Below are 5,491 nucleotides of genomic sequence, written 5' to 3' on the forward strand. Positions count from 1 at the left end.
AACCAACACGGAACGATGTCTGACTGGGAAAAGCAACGAGCAAAAAGGAACAAAAAGTGAATTTGTGTGTATTTTTCATACAGTTTTTTCAGCACAGATTTATCAACTTGCCTTTTTCACATAACTCAACGTACTATAATTGAAGATAATGGCGCCTTTCCGACCAAAAACCACTCGCACTCGTAGGTGGCAGATAATTAGCTTGGTATGAAAAGCGTACCTTCCACACGCGAGGACGCATCCTTTTCTTGTCCTTCGACCCAATCGATCGAAAGAAACTGCGTCATTAAGGACAAGCTGTCAATGGTTGGCAAATGTGGCCAACTCCGTCTTGTGCCGGATTTTGGTTGCTCTATGTTCCAGCCATCGTGCCGACGAAACGCTTCCAAACACACACACCGACACACACTAAATTAAGATTCATTTGCACACACCATCACCAGCTTTTCGAAGAATAATTATCCCACCCCACCGGCGGGCTGCCATCCGGCCAGGGCAGCAGATTTTGTGTCTAGGTCCGAGCCTTGTTGGCTTCTGTCTGTGACCGATTTGTGCGCCGTTTGCTCGCACCGCCTCCCACCCGGTTGCCTCGCTAATTAAATGCAAATTTTCAGACGATCAATTTCCATTCAATATTCGCACGACCGAGCCAACCGTCCGGGGAAGGTTTTGTTTTCTTTCGCCGGGGTGGGCGCATCCATCATTTTTTGACGCGCCGTCCGTCAGGCGATGAATTTGACAACGGGGAAAAAGGGACCCATCACAAGTAGCCGGCAACCGAGCAGCGGTAGGTGTATGGCAGGGACACCTCAACCATTTCTCAACCGTTCGGCCCAACGAGGGTGTATGTGTAAGTGTGTGGACAGTCACAAAATGGGAAAGATGCAGGATGGATCCGCCCGCTCGCTAGTTATTGGGCTACATTCACAGGTGATGCAAAAATCAACCAACACACACTTTTGTTTTTCACACTTACCCGTCGGTGGCAGCACAGAAAACAGAAGCAATCGATCATTGACAATTAGAAAAATCACTATTATTTTTATGCATTTCGTACGATTGCAAATCAAACGCGGGGAATGAATAAGTGCGCCAGCGCTAACGATGGGCCAATGGTTTGGTTCCACTTTCGGCGTGATTGCTGTAAATGAAAAAGACTTTTTTTGGGGTGGAAAATGGGAAAGAAAAGGTAGAAGCGAGGAAGAAGCTGAACAGCAGCCGTTGCTGCAGATGATGCACGATAATGGGCGTAATGAGATTGATGATGTAACGGTCGTCAAATTAGTGATTTTGTTGCAGTTTGCGCGATACGGTATTTTTTTTCGGGGTGGTGCTTTATTAAAGGGAAGAAAAGATCTTTCAAAGACGACATGTTTTTTCTTCCCTGAGTGAATATTTCATACATTAGTTTACACGTATTAAGGACTGAGATACAGATAAAATAGATTCAATTAAAGGTTGAAGATCATCATGAATTGAAGATCACACTATGAATCAAAATCTGGATAGGGGGAGCTACTATATCTACTATAGAGGATCTTACCCAAGGAACATGGGGATGTAGCTCAGTGGTAGAGCGCTCGCTTCGCATGTGAGAAGTCCCGGGTTCAATCCCCGGCATCTCCAAGGTGGTGTGTAATCAAATATGACAATTTTTCCGATTACTTTTTTGTAGTGTTAGTAATTCTGTTTGTATTAAGTTGTTGTTTCTAGCTGAATGATAAAACTTGTTTTTGCAAAATAAATTTGCAAATATTATTCTGCAACTAACTGAAACACGGAACTATTCCCAGTTTGACGTGATTACATCCGTTTTTTACCATTTTAAAACAGCATGGACCTTGTTCCAGTTGCAGTGTTGTAGATTGCTATAAAATCTAAAAAATTGGCAATCCAAAATGAACATTGGTGTGGCTCACATAAAAAAAAACGTGAAAAAAAAATCGCTCAACAAAGAGAAAAAGAGAATATTTTATTTTAGAAAACCAGTATAAATTAAATTTTCTTTCATTTTTCGTATTCTCATTCTCCTTCCTCTTTTTCTTTTTTCTCTCATCCTTCTTCTTCTTCTTCTTCTTCTTCTTCTTCTTCTTCTTCTTCTTCTTTATTCTTTAATCTTTCGTTTTTCTTCTTTATTCTTTCTTTTTTCTTCTTTTTCTTCCTCTTGTTCGTCTTCTTCTTCTTCTTCTTCATTATATTTTTTTCTTCTTTTCTTCTTAATTTTGATTATTATTTTTCTACTGCTATTCAAAATAAGCTATACGTAGAAAACATACAAACAAAACATACATACAAAATAAGCAAGTATTTTCTACGAATGAGGAAAGAGTATTAAAATTTATCTAACACACCATTGTACCTATTTAAATAATTTATTATACAAATCATTTATCATCAAATCATTTATCATTCTCGATCTTTTCTTTGAGAATACTCGTTATTCATGGATTTGCAAGTGCAAAGGTATGAAGTATTGGAATAATTTCATCTAAAAATTACCAAATTCCATGTATAAATAGCTAGCTAGAATCTTTATTTATGATTTCTGCCTGCTTGAAATATGTTCGCGTACAGAAAACAGACACATCAATGCGCCATTTCATCTCATAACAGACATAAATCATTTTACATCAATCGCGTACGAGCTGCAGCGGATTGGGCAGAAAATTGAGAAAAAGAACCGTACATTTCGCCCTCCCATCAACCTATCTTGATGAAGTTCCGGTTTTATGGGACAATTAATTTCTTCCTTCTCCGAAATGAAACCGTCCGCGCGGTCGTGTGTATGTGTGTAATGGAAAGTTGAAAGCAGCGATATTGGGTTTTATTCGAAATCTGTCAAAGCTTAAAGGAACGGGACGCGATGGCGATGGGGAGCAAACTCGAAGCCTTTTCATCGCTGCACATAACATTCCATCGCCATCTTTCTCCCACCGCTCATACATACTTGAGGTAGTTCCATTTCCAACGCAATCCACTTCGCCCACATTTCCCGCTTCCAGCGTGGAGTGGATGAAAGAAATTCTATTAAAACACGAGCGTAACTTTGCTGCAAAAAGCATCGAAAAAAGTCCCATCCTGACAACGGCGCAGCGAGGAAACCAGGTTTTCCCTTCATTTTGTGCTATGTACCAGTGGGTAAAAAGAATCGCGAAAGTGAAATTAAATTATGCTGTTCTCTCTTCATCACCATATACCGTGTCTCCATACCGACAGTGACAGTACGTTTGGTGCTGCTGGGTGGAGTAAACGGCAACGGCGATGGGTTTGTTTTTTCCCGCCAGGTATCCTCCTGCTACGGCAGCGTACGGAAAATTTAGATTATTTCTTTTCATCGTTTTGAGTGTCTGTATGCAGTTTTTTTTCTTTTATTCTCCCATTTCTTGCCATTTTTACTTCCACGTAAAAGTGTGTGGAAAATGTGTTCGTTACCAGCGTGCTCCTCCATCGCTTCCCCTTGCGAAGGTACACACCAACAAAATGCTCCCAGCAGGCACGCAGCCAGCCAATACACCCAAAGGCGCAGTGAAGCGTGTACAGAGGCAAAGGACTCGCTTTTTATATCGCCCGCCTTTTGCTAGTAAAAGTAACTTCTGCCCAACAATATCCCCCCTTTTTATGCTCCCCTCGCTCGCACGGTGGAAGCTCAATTTTCTCCCAATGCCATCAGTCAGATCGTTTCTCCGTGATTTCGTTGCTCGTGCGATTTCCACGGGCCACCACCCCATGCCACAGCCCGCCGAAGCAGCCAATGGCATATGACGCCCGCCCGCTACGGTCCCGGGGAACTAGCGCACGCCGTGAAGCAAACCGAGGCAAACAGGCAAACCCCGAAGGAGAAAGATTATGCTGGCGACATCTGGTTTAGACATCTTTTAATAAAATTTTCATTTTTATTGCTATTTAAGAGGGATGATAAAATATATTATTATTACAAAAGTTGAAATAATAATACCGTCGAGATACTCGGGCACGGGTGCTGTGCCTCCGCCATCGTCTCTCCACTACGGAACTACAGCAAACGATGACGATGGCAATAATAATAGGTTTGACGAGCTTTCCTCGCGAGCCTCGCGTACGCGGCTGCTTTTCCGGCTTTCCGGCGTTTGTTTTCTCCATCCTTGCTCACGTTCTCCCCGGGAAAGAAAGTAACAGCAGATCGAAATAAAACGTTGTTCATTTGCTTTCTTTCCGTTCGTCGTTCATCAGCGGGCAAATAAACACATATCTATTCAGTGTGCCTTTCGGAGGCTCTAGCATTACTAACGGAAGGCTTAGGTACATCCGACTGAAAAAAGGAGATTGAGCACAGCAGCACCCGAGAAGCGCTTATCATTTATTGAAGGGTGGACATTCGGAGCATGTTTATTGGATTGGTAAGCACATTATGGGTTTTGTGCCGTATGACGGATGGTTCCCGTGACTTCATGAGAGGAATGGTCGCGCAGAAGGCGCGTATGGTGTTGACAGATTGATTTAGAAAAAGCCGTCAGCTTCAGGTGCTGTTTGCTTGTAAAAGCCAATCATTTGTTTATGAATATGTTTGAGCCTTGAATTATGGACGGAAACTAATGATTTTATTTGTAGCTTCATTTTGAATCAAACTCCATTTGGTAAGGCTAATTACAATGATATTTTTAAACAATAAAAATATATAGATTTTTTTTACTAAAATAATAAGGTTGCAGGCAAGTAGGCTAACTAACAATAGTTTTAAAAGGTTTAGAAAGATGAAGATATTAATGTGTAGGGGAAGGTAGGTAAAGACGGACACTACGGGTAAGATGGACATTTCTCATAAATGCATGAAAAAGAGAAATTTCGACAAATTTAACAATGCAGCATCATAACTTAAAGTAAAAAACACATTTGAGAACATTTTTGCCATAATATATGCAAAATTGGATAAATTCATGAACAAAATAAATTTTCAATAGTGTATCCCTTGTGTATCTAATTTGACTACTGTGGATCTTAAGCTCTGTAACTTGCATTGTTTATATTTTCGAAATTTTTATGACATGAATGAATTGTCGTGACTATAAAGCAAAAAACTGGCGAAGTAACGAGGCTGAAATTATGAAAAATCTTTTTTTGTAGTTTAAACATCCTGTCACCAAAGCGTGAAAGACGGACACTCTGGCGTAGGGAAAGATGGACACCTAATTTATTGATTTATTCTACTTCTTATATCAATTGGTGATGAATAGATTTCATCAAATACCTTAATTAAGGGTATTTCGAAGATATAAACCATCCAGCAACTAGAAAAATCATGGAAATATGCGAGAAATGAAACACAGGTCAAAATAGTAGTAATTCGTTATGCTGCATGCTCCATACTGATTAGGTACTTCCCCAAACCCAATATCTTGCCTGGTCTTCGATTACTTTAATCAACAAAAAGAAGAGGCATTGGTATGGCATCGCTCAGGATAGATCAGAGTTTCTATGGTGTTACATAGATCAAAAATTTAATAATAATACTAAT

The 5,491-nt window shown here is 40.4% G+C and overlaps 1 non-coding gene across 1 annotated transcript; it reads left to right on the forward strand.

The window, feature by feature from the left end:
- The first annotated feature begins 1,554 nt into the window (after positions 1-1,554).
- Positions 1,555-1,626, forward strand: Trnaa-cgc (transfer RNA alanine (anticodon CGC)). The gene has a single exon. It is a non-coding gene; the product is annotated as a tRNA-Ala (tRNA).
- The last annotated feature ends 3,865 nt before the right edge of the window (positions 1,627-5,491 follow it).

This window comes from Anopheles coluzzii, chromosome 2, assembly GCF_943734685.1.
Source record: "Anopheles coluzzii chromosome 2, AcolN3, whole genome shotgun sequence".
NCBI lineage: Eukaryota > Metazoa > Arthropoda > Insecta > Diptera > Culicidae > Anopheles > Anopheles coluzzii.